This window comes from Lonchura striata, chromosome 1A (assembly GCF_050655825.1).
Source record: "Lonchura striata isolate lonStrDom1 chromosome 1A, ASM5065582v1, whole genome shotgun sequence".
In the NCBI taxonomy this organism is placed as follows: domain Eukaryota; kingdom Metazoa; phylum Chordata; class Aves; order Passeriformes; family Estrildidae; genus Lonchura; species Lonchura striata.
Genome location: NC_140741.1, coordinates 10,544,506 through 10,567,213, shown reverse-complemented (window position 1 = coordinate 10,567,213; position 22,708 = coordinate 10,544,506).

Below are 22,708 nucleotides of genomic sequence, written 5' to 3'. Positions count from 1 at the left end.
GCCTTGTGTTTGGGAGTCAGCAGCTGCTGGACTTTTGCGATTGCTTTCACTGTGCACTCAATGCCAGGACGGCATGTGCAAGTTAAAACAACGAGCTGGGCAAGAGCAGGAAGGGAGCACGGCCATCAAAGAGCATCTGGCATCTTGCCCTGGAAAGAGCAGTGTTTTTGGAGTGTAGAGTAAAATCGTGTTTCTGGACAAGGGAGGCATAAGTGCGCTGCGCTCCTAAGCTATCTCCCTGCGAGACACACTGCTAAAGCTTTTCGCTATGATGCAGTTTAGTGCAGACGCACACTACGGCTCTCGGCTACTGTCCGAAGCCAAGCGCCGGTGGCCGGCGACTTTCGGCAGAAGCTGCGCTTCGGAGCGTACGGCTGCCGCTCCGCTGTTGTGTGCGCGAAGCAGCCGCTTCTCCTGCTCCGGGAGCCGGACAGAGCGGTAGCTTGTACGAGGGCGAAGAACGAAGCCGCAGAACACCCGGCTTCTGCGCGCACCCTAAGGACTGCTAGTGGACCGTGGTGGCCGCTCGCCTGCTTCTTCAATTCCATTCTAGCATCCTTATGGAAGGTGTTTCAGAACAATTTTCCTGAGTTTTGAATTCGTCCTGATGCAGCCCTTCCTGGGAAACTCGTGCTCGTCCTCTGAGGCACCGAGTGCAGAGAATTCGATGGCAACTGCAGAAATGAAGGACTGCGTTGAGGTGTCAAGAAGCAAGAACATAGCCAGCGCCTTGTGTCTGGGAGTCAGCAGCTGCTGGACTTTTGCGATTGCTTTCACTGTGCACTCAATGCCAGGACGGCATGTGCACGTTAAAACAACGAGCTGGGCAAGAGTAATCGAAAGATCACGGCTGTCAGAAAGCAGCTTATATATTGCCCTAAACAGAGCACTGTTTTGGAGTGTGCAGTAAAATCGTGTTTCTGGACAAGGGAGGCATAAGTGCGCTGCGCTCCTAAGCTATCTCCCTGCGAGACACACTGCCAAAGCTTTTCGCTATGATGCAGTTTAGTGCAGACGCACACTACGGCTCTCGGCTGCTGCCGAAGCCAAGCGCCGGTGGCCGGCATCTTTCGGCTGAAGCAGCGCTTCGGAGCGTACGGCTGCCGCTCCGCTGTTGTGTGCGCGAAGCAGCCGCTTCTCCTGCTCCGGGAGCCGGACAGAGCGGTAGCTTGTACGAGGGCGAAGAACGAAGCCGCAGAGCACCGGGCTTCTGCGCGCACCCTAAGGACTGCTAGTGGACCGTGGTGGCCGCTCGCCTGCTTCTTCAATTCCATTCTAGCATCCTTATGGAAGGTGTTCCAGGACAATTTTCCTGAGTTTTGACTTCGTCCTGATGCAGCCCTTCCTGGGAAACTCGTGCTCGTCCGCTGAGGCACCGAGTGCAGAGAATTCGATGGCAACTGCAGAAATGAAGGACTGCGTTGAGTAGTCGAGAAGCAAGCATATATCCAGCGCCTTGTGTTTGGGAGTCAGCAGCTGCTGGACTTTTGCGATTGCTTTCACTGTGCACTCAATGCCAGGACGGCACGTGCACGTTAAAACAACGAGCTGGGCAAGAGTAATCGAAAGATCACGGCTGTCAGAAAGCAGCTTATATATTGCCCTAAAAAGAGCACTGTTTTGGAGTGTGCAGTAAAATCGTGTTTCTGGACAAGGGAGGCATAAGTGCGCTGCGCTCCTAAGCTATCTCCCTGCGAGACACACTGCCAAAGCTTTTCGCTATGATGCAGTTTAGTGCAGACGCACACTACGGCTCTTGGCTACTGTCCGAAGCCAAGCGCCGGTGGCCGGCGTCTTTCGGCGGAAGCAGCGCTTCGTAGGCGTACGGCTGCCGCTCCGCTGTTGTGTGCGCGAAGAAGCCGCTTCTCCTGCTCCGGGAGCCTGACAGAGCGGTAGCTTGTACGAGGGCGAAGAACGAAGCCGCAGAACACCCGGCTTCTGCGCGCACCCTAAGGACTGCTAGTGGACCGTGGTGGCCGCTCGCCTGCTTCTTCAATTCCATTCTAGCATCCTTATGGAAGGTGTTTCAGAACAATTTTCCTGAGTTTTGAATTCGTCCTGATGCAGCCCTTCCTGGGAAACTCGTGCTCGTCCTCTGAGGCACCGAGTGCAGAGAATTCGATGGCAACTGCAGAAATGAAGGACTGCGTTGAGGTGTCAAGAAGCAAGAACATAGCCAGCGCCTTGTGTTTGGGAGTCAGCAGCTGCTGGACTTTTGCGATTGCTTTCACTGTGCACTGAATGCCAGGACGGCATGTGCACGTTAAAACAACGAGCTGGGCAAGAGCAGGAAGGGAGCACGGCCATCAAAGAGCATCTGGCATCTTGCCCTGGAAAGAGCAGTGTTTTTGGAGTGTAGAGTAAAATCGTGTTTCTGGACAAGGGAGGCATAAGTGCGCTGCGCTCCTAAGCTATCTCCCTGCGAGACACACTGCCAAAGCTTTTCGCTATGATGCAGTTTAGTGCAGACGCACACTACGTCTCTCGGCTACTGTCCGAAGCCAAGCGCCGGTGGCCGGCGTCTTTCGGCGGAAGCAGCGCTTCGGAGCGTACGGCTGCCGCTCCGCTGTTGTGTGCGCGAAGCAGCCGCTTCTCCTGCTCCGGGAGCCGGACAGAGCGGTAGCTTGTACGAGGGCGAAGAACGAAGCCGCAGAACACCGGGCTTCTGCGCGCACCCTAAGGACTGCTAGTGGACCGTGGTGGCCGCTCGCCTGCTTCTTCAATTCCATTCTAGCATCCTTATGGAAGGTGTTTCAGAACAATTTTCCTGAGTTTTGAATTCGTCCTGATGCAGCCCTTCCTGGGAAACTCGTGCTCGTCCTCTGAGGCACCGAGTGCAGAGAATTCGATGGCAACTGCAGAAATGAAGGACTGCGTTGAGGTGTCAAGAAGCAAGAACATAGCCAGCGCCTTGTGTCTGGGAGTCAGCAGCTGCTGGACTTTTGCGATTGCTTTCACTGTGCACTCAATGCCAGGACGGCATGTGCACGTTAAAACAACGAGCTGGGCAAGAGTAATCGAAAGATCACGGCTGTCAGAAAGCAGCTTATATATTGCCCTAAACAGAGCACTGTTTTGGAGTGTGCAGTAAAATCGTGTTTCTGGACAAGGGAGGCATAAGTGCGCTGCGCTCCTAAGCTATCTCCCTGCGAGACACACTGCCAAAGCTTTTCGCTATGATGCAGTTTAGTGCAGACGCACACTACGGCTCTCGGCTGCTGCCGAAGCCAAGCGCCGGTGGCCGGCATCTTTCGGCTGAAGCAGCGCTTCGGAGCGTACGGCTGCCGCTCCGCTGTTGTGTGCGCGAAGCAGCCGCTTCTCCTGCTCCGGGAGCCGGACAGAGCGGTAGCTTGTACGAGGGCGAAGAACGAAGCCGCAGAGCACCGGGCTTCTGCGCGCACCCTAAGGACTGCTAGTGGACCGTGGTGGCCGCTCGCCTGCTTCTTCAATTCCATTCTAGCATCCTTATGGAAGGTGTTCCAGGACAATTTTCCTGAGTTTTGACTTCGTCCTGATGCAGCCCTTCCTGGGAAACTCGTGCTCGTCCGCTGAGGCACCGAGTGCAGAGAATTCGATGGCAACTGCAGAAATGAAGGACTGCGTTGAGTAGTCGAGAAGCAAGCATATATCCAGCGCCTTGTGTTTGGGAGTCAGCAGCTGCTGGACTTTTGCGATTGCTTTCACTGTGCACTCAATGCCAGGACGGCACGTGCACGTTAAAACAACGAGCTGGGCAAGAGTAATCGAAAGATCACGGCTGTCAGAAAGCAGCTTATATATTGCCCTAAAAAGAGCACTGTTTTGGAGTGTGCAGTAAAATCGTGTTTCTGGACAAGGGAGGCATAAGTGCGCTGCGCTCCTAAGCTATCTCCCTGCGAGACACACTGCCAAAGCTTTTCGCTAGGATGCAGTCTAGTGCAGACGCACACTACGGCTCTCCGGAGCTGTCCGAAGCCAAGCGCCGGTGGCCGGCGTCTTTCGGCTGAAGCAGCGCTTCGGAGCGTACGGCTGCCGCTCCGCTGTTGTGTGCGCGAAGAAGCCGCTTCTCCTGCTCCGGGAGCCGGACAGAGCGGTAGCTTGTACGAGGGCGAAGAACGAAGCCGCAGGGAGACGACATTGTGTGCACAGCCTTGGCAATGCTAGAGGACGGTGACTAAAGCTCCCTGCCTTTTCAATGCACTGCTGGCATGCTTTATTGAAAGTGTTCCGAGAAACTTTCCTGGTTTTTGACTTCGTTCTGATGCAGCCGCTCCTGGGAATTTCGTGCTCGTCCCCGAAGGCTCGAGATGCAGAGAACTCGATGGCAGCTGCAGAAATGAAGGACTCCGTTGAAGTGTCGAGAAGCAAGAACGTAGACAAGAGCCTTTGTGTTTGGGAGTCAGCAGCTGCTGGACTTTTGCGATTGCTTTCACTGTGCACTCAATGCCAGGACGGCATGTGCACGTTAAAACAACGAGCTGGGCAAGAGCAGGAAGGGAGCACGGCCATCAAAGAGCATCTGGCATCTTGCCCTGGAAAGAGCAGTGTTTTTGGAGTGTAGAGTAAAATCGTGTTTCTGGACAAGGGAGGCATAAGTGCGCTGCGCTCCTAAGCTATCTCCCTGCGAGACACACTGCTAAAGCTTTTCGCTGTGATGCAGTTTAGTGCAGACGCACACTACGGCTCTCGGCTACTGTCCGAAGCCAAGCGCCGGTGGCCGGCGTCTTTCGGCGGAAGCAGCGCTTCGGAGCGTACGGCTGCCGCTCCGCTGTTGTGTGCGCGAAGCAGCCGCTTCTCCTGCTCCGGGAGCCGGACAGAGCGGTAGCTTGTACGAGGGCGAAGAACGAAGCCGCAGAACACCGGGCTTCTGCGCGCACCCTAAGGACTGCTAGTGGACCGTGGTGGCCGCTCGCCTGCTTCTTCAATTCCATTCTAGCATCCTTATGGAAGGTGTTTCAGAACAATTTTCCTGAGTTTTGAATTCGTCCTGATGCAGCCCTTCCTGGGAAACTCGTGCTCGTCCGCTGAGGCACCGAGTGCAGAGAATTCGATGGCAACTGCAGAAATGAAGGACTGCGTTGAGGTGTCAAGAAGCAAGAACATAGCCAGCGCCTTGTGTTTGGGAGTCAGCAGCTGCTGGACTTTTGCGATTGCTTTCACTGTGCACTCAATGCCAGGACGGCATGTGCACGTTAAAACAACGAGCTGGGCAAGAGTAATCGAAAGATCACGGCTGTCAGAAAGCAGCTTATATATTGCCCTAAAAAGAGCACTGTTTTGGAGTGTGCAGTAAAATCGTGTTTCTGGACAAGGGAGGCATAAGTGCGCTGCGCTCCTAAGCTATCTCCCTGCGAGACACACTGCCAAAGCTTTTCGCTAGGATGCAGTCTAGTGCAGACGCACACTACGGCTCTCCGGAGCTGTCCGAAGCCAAGCGCCGGTGGCCGGCGTCTTTCGGCTGAAGCAGCGCTTCGGAGCGTACGGCTGCCGCTCCGCTGTTGTGTGCGCGAAGCAGCCGCTTCTCCTGCTCCGGGAGCCGGACAGAGCGGTAGCTTGTACGAGGGCGAAGAACGAAGCCGCAGAGCACCGGGCTTCTGCGCGAACCCTAAGGACTGCTAGTGGACCGTGGTGGCCGCTCGCCCTCCTCTTCAATTCTCTTCTAGCATCCTTATGGAAGGTGTTCCAGGACAATTTTCCTGAATTTTGAATTCGTCCTGATGCAGCCCTTCCTGGGAAACTCGTGCTCGTCCTCTGAGGCACCGAGTGCAGAGAACTCGATGGCAACTGCAGAAATGAAGGACTGCGTTGAGGTGTCAAGAAGCAAGCATATATCCAGCGCCTTGTGTCTGGGAGTCAGCAGCTGCTGGACTTTTGCGATTGCTTTCACTGTGCACTCAATGCCAGGACGGCATGTGCACGTTAAAACAACGAGCTGGGCAAGAGTAATCGAAAGATCACGGCTGTCAGAAAGCAGCTTATATATTGCCCTAAACAGAGCACTGTTTTGGAGTGTGCAGTAAAATCGTGTTTCTGGACAACGGAGGCATAAGTGCGCTGCGCTCCTAAGCTATCTCCCTGCGAGACACACTGCCAAAGCTTTTCGCTATGATGCAGTTTAGTGCAGACGCACACTACGGCTCTCGGCTGCTGCCGAAGCCAAGCGCCAGTGGCCGGCATCTTTCGGCTGAAGCAGCGCTTCGGAGCGTACGGCTGCCGCTCCGCTGTTGTGTGCGCGAAGCAGCCGCTTCTCCTGCTCCGGGAGCCGGACAGAGCGGTAGCTTGTATGAGGGCGAAGAACGAAGCCGCAGAACACCGGGCTTCTGCGCGCACCCTAAGGACTGCTAGTGGACCGTGGTGGCCGCTCGCCTGCTTCTTCAATTCCATTCTAGCATCCTTATGGAAGGTGTTCCAGGACAATTTTCCTGAGTTTTGACTTCGTCCTGATGCAGCCCTTCCTGGGAAACTCGTGCTCGTCCGCTGAGGCACCGAGTGCAGAGAATTCGATGGCAACTGCAGAAATGAAGGACTGCGTTGAGTAGTCGAGAAGCAAGCATATATCCAGCGCCTTGTGTTTGGGAGTCAGCAGCTGCTGGACTTTTGCGATTGCTTTCACTGTGCACTCAATGCCAGGACGGCACGTGCACGTTAAAACAACGAGCTGGGCAAGAGTAATCGAAAGATCACGGCTGTCAGAAAGCAGCTTATATATTGCCCTAAAAAGAGCACTGTTTTGGAGTGTGCAGTAAAATCGTGTTTCTGGACAAGGGAGGCATAAGTGCGCTGCGCTCCTAAGCTATCTCCCTGCGAGACACACTGCCAAAGCTTTTCGCTAGGATGCAGTCTAGTGCAGACGCACACTACGGCTCTCCGGAGCTGTCCGAAGCCAAGCGCCGGTGGCCGGCGTCTTTCGGCTGAAGCAGCGCTTCGGAGCGTACGGCTGCCGCTCCGCTGTTGTGTGCGCGAAGAAGCCGCTTCTCCTGCTCCGGGAGCCGGACAGAGCGGTAGCTTGTACGAGGGCGAAGAACGAAGCCGCAGGGAGACGACATTGTGTGCACAGCCTTGGCAATGCTAGAGGACGGTGACTAAAGCTCCCTGCCTTTTCAATGCACTGCTGGCATGCTTTATTGAAAGTGTTCCGAGAAACTTTCCTGGTTTTTGACTTCGTTCTGATGCAGCCGCTCCTGGGAATTTCGTGCTCGTCCCCGAAGGCTCGAGATGCAGAGAACTCGATGGCAGCTGCAGAAATGAAGGACTCCGTTGAAGTGTCGAGAAGCAAGAACGTAGACAAGAGCCTTTGTGTTTGGGAGTCAGCAGCTGCTGGACTTTTGCGATTGCTTTCACTGTGCACTCAATGCCAGGACGGCATGTGCACGTTAAAACAACGAGCTGGGCAAGAGTAATCGAAAGATCACGGCTGTCAGAAAGCAGCTTATATATTGCCCTAAACAGAGCACTGTTTTGGAGTGTGCAGTAAAATCGTGTTTCTGGACAAGGGAGGCATAAGTGCGCTGCGCTCCTAAGCTATCTCCCTGCGAGACACACTGCCAAAGCTTTTCGCTATGATGCAGTTTAGTGCAGACGCACACTACGGCTCTCGGCTGCTGCCGAAGCCAAGCGCCGGTGGCCGGCATCTTTCGGCTGAAGCAGCGCTTCGGAGCGTACAGCTGCCGCTCTGCTGTTGTGTGCGCGAATCAGCCGCTTCTCCTGCTCCGGGAGCCGGACAGAGCGGTAGCTTGTACGAGGGCGAAGAACGAAGCCGCAGAACACCGGGCTTCTGCGCGCACCCTAAGGACTGCTAGTGGACCGTGGTGGCCGCTCGCCTGCTTCTTCAATTCCATTCTAGCATCCTTATGGAAGGTGTTCCAGGACAATTTTCCTGAGTTTTGACTTCGGCCTGATGCAGCCCTTCCTGGGAAACTCGTGCTCGTCCGCTGAGGCACCGAGTGCAGAGAATTCGATGGCAACTGCAGAAATGAAGGACTGCGTTGAGTAGTCGAGAAGCAAGCATATATCCAGCGCCTTGTGTTTGGGAGTCAGCAGCTGCTGGACTTTTGCGATTGCTTTCACTGTGCACTCAATGCCAGGACGGCACGTGCACGTTAAAACAACGAGCTGGGCAAGAGTAATCGAAAGATCACGGCTGTCAGAAAGCAGCTTATATATTGCCCTAAAAAGAGCACTGTTTTGGAGTGTGCAGTAAAATCGTGTTTCTGGACAAGGGAGGCATAAGTGCGCTGCGCTCCTAAGCTATCTCCCTGCGAGACACACTGCCAAAGCTTTTCTCTATGATGCAGTCTAGTGCAGACGCACACTACGGCTCTCCGGAGCTGTCCGAAGCCAAGCGCCGGTGGCCGGCGTCTTTCGGCTGAAGCAGCGCTTCGGAGCGTACGGCTGCCGCTCCGCTGTTGTGTGCGCGAAGAAGCCGCTTCTCCTGCTCCGGGAGCCGGACAGAGCGGTAGCTTGTACGAGGGCGAAGAACGAAGCCGCAGGGAGACGACATTGTGTGCACAGCCTTGGCAATGCTAGAGGACGGTGACTAAAGCTCCCTGCCTTTTCAATGCACTGCTGGCATGCTTTATTGAAAGTGTTCCGAGAAACTTTCCTGGTTTTTGACTTCGTTCTGATGCAGCCGCTCCTGGGAATTTCGTGCTCGTCCCCGAAGGCTCGAGATGCAGAGAACTCGATGGCAGCTGCAGAAATGAAGGACTCCGTTGAAGTGTCGAGAAGCAAGAACGTAGACAAGAGCCTTTGTGTTTGGGAGTCAGCAGCTGCTGGACTTTTGCGATTGCTTTCACTGTGCACTCAATGCCAGGACGGCATGTGCACGTTAAAACAACGAGCTGGGCAAGAGCAGGAAGGGAGCACGGACATCAAAGAGCATCTGGCATCTTGCCCTGGAAAGAGCAGTGTTTTTGGAGTGTAGAGTAAAATCGTGTTTCTGGACAAGGGAGGCATAAGTGCGCTGCGCTCCTAAGCTATCTCCCTGCGAGACACACTGCCAAAGCTTTTCGCTATGATGCAGTTTAGTGCAGACGCACACTACGGCTCTCGGCTACTGTCCGAAGCCAAGCGCCGGTGGCCGGCGACTTTCGGCAGAAGCTGCGCTTCGGAGCGTACGGCTGCCGCTCCGCTGTTGTGTGCGCGAAGCAGCCGCTTCTCCTGCTCCGGGAGCCGGACAGAGCGGTAGCTTGTACGAGGGCGAAGAACGAAGCCGCAGAACACCCGGCTTCTGCGCGCACCCTAAGGACTGCTAGTGGACCGTGGTGGCCGCTCGCCTGCTTCTTCAATTCCATTCTAGCATCCTTATGGAAGGTGTTTCAGAACAATTTTCCTGAGTTTTGAATTCGTCCTGATGCAGCCCTTCCTGGGAAACTCGTGCTCGTCCTCTGAGGCACCGAGTGCAGAGAATTCGATGGCAACTGCAGAAATGAAGGACTGCGTTGAGGTGTCAAGAAGCAAGAACATAGCCAGCGCCTTGTGTTTGGGAGTCAGCAGCTGCTGGACTTTTGCGATTGCTTTCACTGTGCACTCAATGCCAGGACGGCATGTGCACGTTAAAACAACGAGCTGGGCAAGAGTAATCGAAAGATCACGGCTGTCAGAAAGCAGCTTATATATTGCCCTAAACAGAGCACTGTTTTGGAGTGTGCAGTAAAATCGTGTTTCTGGACAAGGGAGGCATAAGTGCGCTGCGCTCCTAAGCTATCTCCCTGCGAGACACACTGCCAAAGCTTTTCGCTATGATGCAGTCTAGTGCAGACGCACACTACGGCTCTCCGGAGCTGTCCGAAGCCAAGCGCCGGTCGTCGGCGTCTTTCGGCTGAAGCAGCGCTTCGGAGCGTACGGCTGCCGCTCTGCTGTTGTGTGCGCGAATCAGCCGCTTCTCCTGCTCCGGGAGCCGGACAGAGCGGTAGCTTGTACGAGGGCGAAGAACGAAGCCGCAGAACACCGGGCTTCTGCGCGCACCCTAAGGACTGCTAGTGGACCGTGGTGGCCGCTCGCCTGCTTCTTCAATTCCATTCTAGCATCCTTATGGAAGGTGTTCCAGGACAATTTTCCTGAGTTTTGACTTCGGCCTGATGCAGCCCTTCCTGGGAAACTCGTGCTCGTCCGCTGAGGCACCGAGTGCAGAGAATTCGATGGCAACTGCAGAAATGAAGGACTGCGTTGAGTAGTCGAGAAGCAAGCATATATCCAGCGCCTTGTGTTTGGGAGTCAGCAGCTGCTGGACTTTTGCGATTGCTTTCACTGTGCACTCAATGCCAGGACGGCACGTGCACGTTAAAACAACGAGCTGGGCAAGAGTAATCGAAAGATCACGGCTGTCAGAAAGCAGCTTATATATTGCCCTAAACAGAGCACTGTTTTGGAGTGTGCAGTAAAATCGTGTTTCTGGACAAGGGAGGCATAAGTGCGCTGCGCTCCTAAGCTATCTCCCTGCGAGACACACTGCCAAAGCTTTTCGCTATGATGCAGTCTAGTGCAGACGCACACTACGGCTCTCCGGAGCTGTCCGAAGCCAAGCGCCGGTGGCCGGCGTCTTTCGGCTGAAGCAGCGCTTCGGAGCGTACGGCTGCCGCTCCGCTGTTGTGTGCGCGAAGAAGCCGCTTCTCCTGCTCCGGGAGCCGGACAGAGCGGTAGCTTGTACGAGGGCGAAGAACGAAGCCGCAGGGAGACGACATTGTGTGCACAGCCTTGGCAATGCTAGAGGACGGTGACTAAAGCTCCCTGCCTTTTCAATGCACTGCTGGCATGCTTTATTGAAAGTGTTCCGAGAAACTTTCCTGGTTTTTGACTTCGTTCTGATGCAGCCGCTCCTGGGAATTTCGTGCTCGTCCCCGAAGGCTCGAGATGCAGAGAACTCGATGGCAGCTGCAGAAATGAAGGACTCCGTTGAAGTGTCGAGAAGCAAGAACGTAGACAAGAGCCTTTGTGTTTGGGAGTCAGCAGCTGCTGGACTTTTGCGATTGCTTTCACTGTGCACTCAATGCCAGGACGGCATGTGCACGTTAAAACAACGAGCTGGGCAAGAGCAGGAAGGGAGCACGGCCATCAAAGAGCATCTGGCATCTTGCCCTGGAAAGAGCAGTGTTTTTGGAGTGTAGAGTAAAATCGTGTTTCTGGACAAGGGAGGCATAAGTGCGCTGCGCTCCTAAGCTATCTCCCTGCGAGACACACTGCTAAAGCTTTTCGCTATGATGCAGTTTAGTGCAGACGCACACTACGGCTCTCGGCTGCTGCCGAAGCCAAGCGCTGGTGGCCGGCATCTTTCGGCTGAAGCAGCGCTTCGGAGCGTACGGCTGCCGCTCCGCTGTTGTGTGCGCGAAGCAGCCGCTTCTCCTGCTCCGGGAGCCGGACAGAGCGGTAGCTTGTACGAGGGCGAAGAACGAAGCCGCAGAGCACCGGGCTTCTGCGCGAACCCTAAGGACTGCTAGTGGACCGTGGTGGCCGCTCGCCCTCCTCTTCAATTCCCTTCTAGCATCCTTATGGAAGGTGTTCCAGGACAATTTTCCTGAGTTTTGAATTCGTCCTGATGCAGCCCTTCCTGGGAAACTCGTGCTCGTCCTCTGAGGCACCGAGTGCAGAGAATTCGATGGCAACTGCAGAAATGAAGGACTGCGTTGAGGTGTCAAGAAGCAAGAACATAGCCAGCGCCTTGTGTCTGGGAGTCAGCAGCTGCTGGACTTTTGCGATTGCTTTCACTGTGCACTCAATGCCAGGACGGCATGTGCACGTTAAAACAACGAGCTGGGCAAGAGCAGGAAGGGAGCACGGCCATCAAAGAGCATCTGGCATCTTGCCCTGGAAAGAGCAGTGTTTTTGGAGTGTAGAGTAAAATCGTGTTTCTGGACAAGGGAGGCATAAGTGCGCTGCGCTCCTAAGCTATCTCCCTGCGAGACACACTGCCAAAGCTTTTCGCTATGATGCAGTTTAGTGCAGACGCACACTACGGCTCTCGGCTACTGTCCGAAGCCAAGCGCCGGTGGCCGGCGTCTTTCGGCGGAAGCAGCGCTTCGGAGCGTACGGCTGCCGCTCCGCTGTTGTGTGCGCGAAGCAGCCGCTTCTCCTGTTCCGGGAGCCGGACAGAGCGGTAGCTTGTACGAGGGCGAAGAACGAAGCCGCAGAGCACCGGGCTTCTGCGCGAACCCTAAGGACTGCTAGTGGACCGTGGTGGCCGCTCGCCCTCCTCTTCAATTCCCTTCTAGCATCCTTATGGAAGGTGTTCCAGGACAATTTTCCTGAGTTTTGAATTCCTCCTGATGCAGCCCTTCCTGGGAAACTCGTGCTCGTCCTCTGAGGCACCGAGTGCAGAGAATTCGATGGCAACTGCAGAAATGAAGGACTGCGTTGAGGTGTCGAGAAGCAAGAATATATCCAGCGCCTTGTGTTTGGGAGTCAGCAGCTGCTGGACTTTTGCGATTGCTTTCACTGTGCACTCAATGCCAGGACGGCACGTGCACGTTAAAACAACGAGCTGGGCAAGAGTAATCGAAAGATCACGGCTGTCAGAAAGCAGCTTATATATTGCCCTAAAAAGAGCACTGTTTTGGAGTGTGCAGTAAAATCGTGTTTCTGGACAAGGGAGGCATAAGTGCGCTGCGCTCCTAAGCTATCTCCCTGCGAGACACACTGCCAAAGCTTTTCGCTATGATGCAGTCTAGTGCAGACGCACACTACGGCTCTCCGGAGCTGTCCGAAGCCAAGCGCCGGTCGTCGGCGTCTTTCGGCTGAAGCAGCGCTTCGGAGCGTACGGCTGCCGCTCCGCTGTTGTGTGCGCGAAGCAGCCGCTTCTCCTGCTCCGGGAGCCGGACAGAGCGGTAGCTTGTACGAGGGCGAAGAACGAAGCCGCAGCGAGACGAATTTGTGTGCACAGCCTTGGCAATGCTAGAGGACGGTGACTAAAGCTCCCTGCCTTTTCAATGCACTGCTGGCATGCTTTATTGAAAGTGTTCCGAGAAACTTTCCTGGTTTTTGACTTCGTTCTGATGCAGCCGCTCCTGGGAATTTCGTGCTCGTCCCCGAAGGCTCGAGATGCAGAGAACTCGATGGCAGCTGCAGAAATGAAGGACTCCGTTGAAGTGTCGAGAAGCAAGAACGTAGACAAGAGCCTTTGTGTTTGGGAGTCAGCAGCTGCTGGACTTTTGCGATTGCTTTCACTGTGCACTCAATGCCAGGACGGCATGTGCACGTTAAAACAACGAGCTGGGCAAGAGCAGGAAGGGAGCACGGCCATCAAAGAGCATCTGGCATCTTGCCCTGGAAAGAGCAGTGTTTTTGGAGTGTAGAGTAAAATCGTGTTTCTGGACAAGGGAGGCATAAGTGCGCTGCGCTCCTAAGCTATCTCCCTGCGAGACACACTGCCAAAGCTTTTCGCTATGATGCAGTTTAGTGCAGACGCACACTACGGCTCTCGGCTACTGTCCGAAGCCAAGCGCCGGTGGCCGGCGTCTTTCGGCTGAAGCAGCGCTTCGGAGCGTACGGCTGCCGCTCCGCTGTTGTGTGTGCGAAGCAGCCGCTTCTCCTGCTCCGGGAGCCGGACAGAGCGGTAGCTTGTACGAGGGCGAAGAACGAAGCCGCAGAGCACCGGGCTTCTGCGCGAACCCTAAGGACTGCTAGTGGACCGTGGTGGCCGCTCGCCCTCCTCTTCAATTCCCTTCTAGCATCCTTATGGAAGGTGTTCCAGGACAATTTTCCTGAGTTTTGAATTCGTCCTGATGCAGCCCTTCCTGGGAAACTCGTGCTCGTCCTCTGAGGCACCGAGTGCAGAGAATTCGATGGCAACTGCAGAAATGAAGGACTGCGTTGAGGTGTCAAGAAGCAAGAACATAGCCAGCGCCTTGTGTCTGGGAGTCAGCAGCTGCTGGACTTTTGCGATTGCTTTCACTGTGCACTCAATGCCAGGACGGCATGTGCACGTTAAAACAACGAGCTGGGCAAGAGCAGGAAGGGAGCACGGCCATCAAAGAGCATCTGGCATCTTGCCCTGGAAAGAGCAGTGTTTTTGGAGTGTAGAGTAAAATCGTGTTTCTGGACAAGGGAGGCATAAGTGCGCTGCGCTCCTAAGCTATCTCCCTGCGAGACACACTGCCAAAGCTTTTCGCTATGATGCAGTTTAGTGCAGACGCACACTACGGCTCTCGGCTACTGTCCGAAGCCAAGCGCCGGTGGCCGGCGTCTTTCGGCGGAAGCAGCGCTTCGGAGCGTACGGCTGCCGCTCTGCTGTTGTGTGCGCGAAGCAGCCGCTTCTCCTGTTCCGGGAGCCGGACAGAGCGGTAGCTTGTACGAGGGCGAAGAACGAAGCCGCAGAGCACCGGGCTTCTGCGCGAACCCTAAGGACTGCTAGTGGACCGTGGTGGCCGCTCGCCCTCCTCTTCAATTCCCTTCTAGCATCCTTATGGAAGGTGTTCCAGGACAATTTTCCTGAGTTTTGAATTCCTCCTGATGCAGCCCTTCCTGGGAAACTCGTGCTCGTCCTCTGAGGCACCGAGTGCAGAGAATTCGATGGCAACTGCAGAAATGAAGGACTGCGTTGAGGTGTCGAGAAGCAAGAATATATCCAGCGCCTTGTGTTTGGGAGTCAGCAGCTGCTGGACTTTTGCGATTGCTTTCACTGTGCACTCAATGCCAGGACGGCACGTGCACGTTAAAACAACGAGCTGGGCAAGAGTAATCGAAAGATCACGGCTGTCAGAAAGCAGCTTATATATTGCCCTAAAAAGAGCACTGTTTTGGAGTGTGCAGTAAAATCGTGTTTCTGGACAAGGGAGGCATAAGTGCGCTGCGCTCCTAAGCTATCTCCCTGCGAGACACACTGCCAAAGCTTTTCGCTATGATGCAGTCTAGTGCAGACGCACACTACGGCTCTCCGGAGCTGTCCGAAGCCAAGCGCCGGTGGCCGGCGTCTTTCGGCTGAAGCAGCGCTTCGGAGCGTACGGCTGCCGCTCCGCTGTTGTGTGCGCGAAGCAGCCGCTTCTCCTGCTCCGGGAGCTGGACAGAGCGGTAGCTTGTACGAGGGCGAAGAACGAAGCCGCAGCGAGACGAATTTGTGTGCACAGCCTTGGCAATGCTAGAGGACGGTGACTAAAGCTCCCTGCCTTTTCAATGCACTGCTGGCATGCTTTATTGAAAGTGTTCCGAGAAACTTTCCTGGTTTTTGACTTCGTTCTGATGCAGCCGCTCCTGGGAATTTCGTGCTCGTCCCCGAAGGCTCGAGATGCAGAGAACTCGATGGCAGCTGCAGAAATGAAGGACTCCGTTGAAGTGTCGAGAAGCAAGAACGTAGACAAGAGCCTTTGTGTTTGGGAGTCAGCAGCTGCTGGACTTTTGCGATTGCTTTCACTGTGCACTCAATGCCAGGACGGCATGTGCACGTTAAAACAACGAGCTGGGCAAGAGCAGGAAGGGAGCACGGCCATCAAAGAGCATCTGGCATCTTGCCCTGGAAAGAGCAGTGTTTTTGGAGTGTAGAGTAAAATCGTGTTTCTGGACAAGGGAGGCATAAGTGCGCTGCGCTCCTAAGCTATCTCCCTGCGAGACACACTGCCAAAGCTTTTCGCTATGATGCAGTTTAGTGCAGACGCACACTACGGCTCTCGGCTGCTGCCGAAGCCAAGCGCCGGTGGCCGGCATCTTTCGGCTGAAGCAGCGCTTCGGAGCGTACGGCTGCCGCTCCGCTGTTGTGTGCACGAAGCAGCCGCTTCTCCTGCTCCGGGAGCCGGACAGAGCGGTAGCTTGTACGAGGGCGAAGAACGAAGCCGCAGAGCAACGGGCTTCTGCGCGCACCCTAAGGACTGCTAGTGGACCGTGGTGGCCGCTCGCCTGCTTCTTCAATTCCATTCTAGCATCCTTATGGAAGGTGTTCCAGGACAATTTTCCTGAGTTTTGACTTCGTCCTGATGCAGCCCTTCCTGGGAAACTCGTGCTCGTCCGCTGAGGCACCGAGTGCAGAGAATTCGATGGCAACTGCAGAAATGAAGGACTGCGTTGAGTAGTCGAGAAGCAAGCATATATCCAGCGCCTTGTGTTTGGGAGTCAGCAGCTGCTGGACTTTTGCGATTGCTTTCACTGTGCACTCAATGCCAGGACGGCACGTGCACGTTAAAACAACGAGCTGGGCAAGAGTAATCGAAAGATCACGGCTGTCAGAAAGCAGCTTATATATTGCCCTAAACAGAGCACTGTTTTGGAGTGTGCAGTAAAATCGTGTTTCTGGACAAGGGAGGCATAAGTGCGCTGCGCTCCTAAGCTATCTCCCTGCGAGACACACTGCCAAAGCTTTTCGCTAGGATGCAGTTTAGTGCAGACGCACACTACGGCTCTCGGCTACTGTCCGAAGCCAAGCGCCGGTGGCCGGCGTCTTTCGGCGGAAGCAGCGCTTCGGAGCGTACGGCTGCCGCTCCGCTGTTGTGTGCGCGAAGCAGCCGCTTCTCCTGCTCCGGGAGCCGGACAGAGCGGTAGCTTGTACGAGGGCGAAGAACGAAGCCGCAGGGAGACGACATTGTGTGCACAGCCTTGGCAATGCTAGAGGACGGTGACTAAAGCTCCCTGCCTTTTCAATGCACTGCTGGCATGCTTTATTGAAAGTGTTCCGAGAAACTTTCCTGGTTTTTGACTTCGTTCTGATGCAGCCGCTCCTGGGAATTTCGTGCTCGTCCCCGAAGGCTCGAGATGCAGAGAACTCGATGGCAGCTGCAGAAATGAAGGACTCCGTTGAAGTGTCGAGAAGCAAGAACGTAGACAAGAGCCTTTGTGTTTGGGAGTCAGCAGCTGCTGGACTTTTGCGATTGCTTTCACTGTGCACTCAATGCCAGGACGGCATGTGCACGTTAAAACAACGAGCTGGGCAAGAGCAGGAAGGGAGCACGGCCATCAAAGAGCATCTGGCATCTTGCCCTGGAAAGAGCAGTGTTTTTGGAGTGTAGAGTAAAATCGTGTTTCTGGACAAGGGAGGCATAAGTGCGCTGCGCTCCTAAGCTATCTCCCTGCGAGACACACTGCCAAAGCTTTTCGCTATGATGCAGTTTAGTGCAGACGCACACTACGGCTCTCGGCTGCTGCCGAAGCCAAGCGCCGGTGGCCGGCATCTTTCGGCTGAAGCAGCGCTTCGGAGCGTACGGCTGCCGCTCCGCTGTTGTGTGCACGAAGCAGCCGCTTCTCCTGCTCCGGGAGCCGGACAGAGCGGTAGCTTGTACGAGGGCGAAGAACGAAGCCGCAGAGCACCGGGCTTCTGCGCGCACCCTAAGGACTGCTAGTGGACCGTGGTGGCCGCTCGCCTGCTTCTTCAATTCCATTCTAGCATCCTTATGGAAGGTGTTCCAGGACAATTTTCCTGAGTTTTGACTTCGTCCTGATGCAGCCCTTCCTGGGAAACTCGTGCTCGTCCGCTGAGGCACCGAGTGCAGAGAATTCGATGGCAACTGCAGAAATGAAGGACTGCGTTGAGTAGTCGAGAAGCAAGCATATATCCAGCGCCTTGTGTTTGGGAGTCAGCAGCTGCTGGACTTTTGCGATTGCTTTCACTGTGCACTCAATGCCAGGACGGCACGTGCACGTTAAAACAACGAGCTGGGCAAGAGTAATCGAAAGATCACGGCTGTCAGAAAGCAGCTTATATATTGCCCTAAACAGAGCACTGTTTTGGAGTGTGCAGTAAAATCGTGTTTCTGGACAAGGGAGGCATAAGTGCGCTGCGCTCCTAAGCTATCTCCCTGCGAGACACACTGCCAAAGCTTTTCGCTAGGATGCAGTTTAGTGCAGACGCACACTACGGCTCTCGGCTACTGTCCGAAGCCAAGCGCCGGTGGCCGGCGTCTTTCGGCGGAAGCAGCGCTTCGGAGCGTACGGCTGCCGCTCCGCTGTTGTGTGCGCGAAGCAGCCGCTTCTCCTGCTCCGGGAGCCGGACAGAGCGGTAGCTTGTACGAGGGCGAAGAACGAAGCCGCAGGGAGACGACCTTGTGTGCACAGCCTTGGCAATGCTAGAGGACGGTGACTAAAGCTCCCTGCCTTTTCAATGCACTGCTGGCATGCTTTATTGAAAGTGTTCCGAGAAACTTTCCTGGTTTTTGACTTCGTTCTGATGCAGCCGCTCCTGGGAATTTCGTGCTCGTCCCCGAAGGCTCGAGATGCAGAGAACTCGATGGCAGCTGCAGAAATGAAGGACTCCGTTGAAGTGTCGAGAAGCAAGAACGTAGACAAGAGCCTTTGTGTTTGGGAGTCAGCAGCTGCTGGACTTTTGCGATTGCTTTCACTGTGCACTCAATGCCAGGACGGCATGTGCACGTTAAAACAACGAGCTGGGCAAGAGCAGGAAGGGAGCACGGCCATCAAAGAGCATCTGGCATCTTGCCCTGGAAAGAGCAGTGTTTTTGGAGTGTAGAGTAAAATCGTGTTTCTGGACAAGGGAGGCATAAGTGCGCTGCGCTCCTAAGCTATCTCCCTGCGAGACACACTGCCAAAGCTTTTCGCTATGATGCAGTCTAGTGCAGACGCACACTACGGCTCTCCGGAGCTGTCCGAAGCCAAGCGCCGGTGGCCGGCGTCTTTCGGCTGAAGCAGCGCTTCGTAGCGTACGGCTGCCACTCCGCTGTTGTGTGCGCGAAGCAGCCGCTTCTCCTGCTCCGGGAGCCGGACAGAGCGGTAGCTTGTACGAGGGCGAAGAACGAAGCCGCAGAGCACCGGGCTTCTGCGCGAACCCTAAGGACTGCTAGTGGACCGTGGTGGCCGCTCGCCCTCCTGTTCAATTCCATTCTAGCATCCTTATGGAAGGTGTTTCAGAACAATTTTCCTGAATTTTGAATTCGTCCTGATGCAGCCCTTCCTGGGAAACTCGTGCTCGTCCTCTGAGGCACCGAGTGCAGAGAACTCGATGGCAACTGCAGAAATGAAGGACTGCGTTGAGGTGTCAAGAAGCAAGAACATAGCCAGCGCCTTGTGTCTGGGAGTCAGCAGCTGCTGGACTTTTGCGATTGCTTTCACTGTGCACTCAATGCCAGGACGGCATGTGCACGTTAAAACAACGAGCTGGGCAAGAGTAATCGAAAGATCACGGCTGTCAGAAAGCAGCTTATATATTGCCCTAAACAGAGCACTGTTTTGGAGTGTGCAGTAAAATCGTGTTTCTGGACAACGGAGGCATAAGTGCGCTGCGCTCCTAAGCTATCTCCCTGCGAGACACACTGCTAAAGCTTTTCGCTATGATGCAGTTTAGTGCAGACGCACACTACGGCTCTCGGCTGCTGCCGAAGCCAAGCGCCGGTGGCCGGCATCTTTCGGCTGAAGCAGCGCTTCGGAGCGTACGGCTGCCGCTCCGCTGTTGTGTGCGCGAAGCAAGCCGCTTCTCCTGCTCCGGGAGCCGGACAGAGCGGTAGCTTGTACGAGGGCGAAGAACGAAGCCGCAGAACACCGGGCTTCTGCGCGCACCCTAAGGACTGCTAGTGGACCGTGGTGGCCGCTCGCCTGCTTCTTCAATTCCATTCTAGCATCCTTATGGAAGGTGTTCCAGGACAATTTTCCTGAGTTTTGACTTCGTCCTGATGCAGCCCTTCCTGGGAAACTCGTGCTCGTCCTCTGAGGCACCGAGTGCAGAGAATTCGATGGCAACTGCAGAAATGAAGGACTGCGTTGAGTAGTCGAGAAGCAAGCATATATCCAGCGCCTTGTGTTTGGGAGTCAGCAGCTGCTGGACTTTTGCGATTGCTTTCACTGTGCACTCAATGCCAGGACGGCACGTGCACGTTAAAACAACGAGCTGGGCAAGAGTAATCGAAAGATCACGGCTGTCAGAAAGCAGCTTATATATTGCCCTAAACAGAGCACTGTTTTGGAGTGTGCAGTAAAATCGTGTTTCTGGACAAGGGAGGCATAAGTGCGCTGCGCTCCTAAGCTATCTCCCTGCGAGACACACTGCCAAAGCTTTTCGCTATGATGCAGTTTAGTGCAGACGCACACTACGGCTCTCGGCTACTGTCCGAAGCCAAGCGCCGGTGGCCGGCGTCTTTCGGCGGAAGCAGCGCTTCGTAGCGTACGGCTGCCGCTCCGCTGTTGTGTGCGCGAAGAAGCCGCTTCTCCTGCTCCGGGAGCCGGACAGAGCGGTAGCTTGTACGAGGGCGAAGAACGAAGCCGCAGGGAGACGACATTGTGTGCACAGCCTTGGCAATGCTAGAGGACGGTGACTAAAGCTCCCTGCCTTTTCAATGCACTGCTGGCATGCTTTATTGAAAGTGTTCCGAGAAACTTTCCTGGTTTTTGACTTCGTTCTGATGCAGCCGCTCCTGGGAATTTCGTGCTCGTCCCCGAAGGCTCGAGATGCAGAGAACTCGATGGCAGCTGCAGAAATGAAGGACTCCGTTGAAGTGTCGAGAAGCAAGAACGTAGACAAGAGCCTTTGTGTTTGGGAGTCAGCAGCTGCTGGACTTTTGCGATTGCTTTCACTGTGCACTCAATGCCAGGACGGCATGTGCACGTTAAAACAACGAGCTGGGCAAGAGCAGGAAGGGAGCACGGCCATCAAAGAGCATCTGGCATCTTGCCCTGGAAAGAGCAGTGTTTTTGGAGTGTAGAGTAAAATCGTGTTTCTGGACAAGGGAGGCATAAGTGCGCTGCGCTCCTAAGCTATCTCCCTGCGAGACACACTGCCAAAGCTTTTCGCTATGATGCAGTTTAGTGCAGACGCACACTACGGCTCTCGGCTACTGTCCGAAGCCAAGCGCCGGTGGCCGGCGTCTTTCGGCGGAAGCAGCGCTTCGGAGCGTACGGCTGCCGCTCCGCTGTTGTGTGCGCGAAGCAGCCGCTTCTCCTGCTCCGGGAGCCGGACAGAGCGGTAGCTTGTACGAGGGCGAAGAACGAAGCCGCAGAACACCCGGCTTCTGCGCGCACCCTAAGGACTGCTAGTGGACCGTGGTGGCCGCTCGCCTGCTTCTTCAATTCCATTCTAGCATCCTTATGGAAGGTGTTTCAGAACAATTTTCCTGAGTTTTGAATTCGTCCTGATGCAGCCCTTCCTGGGAAACTCGTGCTCGTCCGCTGAGGCACCGAGTGCAGAGAATTCGATGGCAACTGCAGAAATGAAGGACTGCGTTGAGGTGTCAAGAAGCAAGAACATAGCCAGCGCCTTGTGTTTGGGAGTCAGCAGCTGCTGGACTTTTGCGATTGCTTTCACTGTGCACTCAATGCCAGGACGGCACGTGCACGTTAAAACAACGAGCTGGGCAAGAGTAATCGAAAGATCACGGCTGTCAGAAAGCAGCTTATATATTGCCCTAAAAAGAGCACTGTTTTGGAGTGTGCAGTAAAATCGTGTTTCTGGACAAGGGAGGCATAAGTGCGCTGCGCTCCTAAGCTATCTCCCTGCGAGACACACTGCCAAAGCTTTTCGCTAGGATGCAGTCTAGTGCAGACGCACACTACGGCTCTCCGGAGCTGTCCGAAGCCAAGCGCCGGTCGTCGGCGTCTTTCGGCGGAAGCAGCGCTTCGGAGCGTACGGCTGCCGCTCCGCTGTTGTGTGCGCGAAGCAGCCGCTTCTCCTGCTCCGGGAGCCGGACAGAGCGGTAGCTTGTACGAGGGCGAAGAACGAAGCCGCAGCGAGACGAATTTGTGTGCACAGCCTTGGCAATGCTAGAGGACGGTGACTAAAGCTCCCTGCCTTTTCAATGCACTGCTGGCATGCTTTATTGAAAGTGTTCCGAGAAACTTTCCTGGTTTTTGACTTCGTTCTGATGCAGCCGCTCCTGGGAATTTCGTGCTCGTCCCCGAAGGCTCGAGATGCAGAGAACTCGATGGCAGCTGCAGAAATGAAGGACTCCGTTGAAGTGTCGAGAAGCAAGAACGTAGACAAGAGCCTTTGTGTTTGGGAGTCAGCAGCTGCTGGACTTTTGCGATTGCTTTCACTGTGCACTCAATGCCAGGACGGCATGTGCACGTTAAAACAACGAGCTGGGCAAGAGCAGGAAGGGAGCACGGCCATCAAAGAGCATCTGGCATCTTGCCCTGGAAAGAGCAGTGTTTTTGGAGTGTAGAGTAAAATCGTGTTTCTGGACAAGGGAGGCATAAGTGCGCTGCGCTCCTAAGCTATCTCCCTGCGAGACACACTGCTAAAGCTTTTCGCTATGATGCAGTTTAGTGCAGACGCACACTACGGCTCTCGGCTGCTGCCGAAGCCAAGCGCCGGTGGCCGGCATCTTTCGGCTGAAGCAGCGCTTCGGAGCGTACGGCTGCCGCTCCGCTGTTGTGTGCGCGAAGCAGCCGCTTCTCCTGCTCCGGGAGCCGGACAGAGCGGTAGCTTGTACGAGGGCGAAGAACGAAGCCGCAGAACACCGGGCTTCTGCGCGCACCCTAAGGACTGCTAGTGGACCGTGGTGGCCGCTCGCCTGCTTCTTCAATTCCATTCTAGCATCCTTATGGAAGGTGTTCCAGGACAATTTTCCTGAGTTTTGACTTCGTCCTGATGCAGCCCTTCCTGGGAAACTCGTGCTCGTCCGCTGAGGCACCGAGTGCAGAGAATTCGATGGCAACTGCAGAAATGAAGGACTGCGTTGAGTAGTCGAGAAGCAAGCATATATCCAGCGCCTTGTGTTTGGGAGTCAGCAGCTGCTGGACTTTTGCGATTGCTTTCACTGTGCACTCAATGCCAGGACGGCACGTGCACGTTAAAACAACGAGCTGGGCAAGAGTAATCGAAAGATCACGGCTGTCAGAAAGCAGCTTATATATTGCCCTAAACAGAGCACTGTTT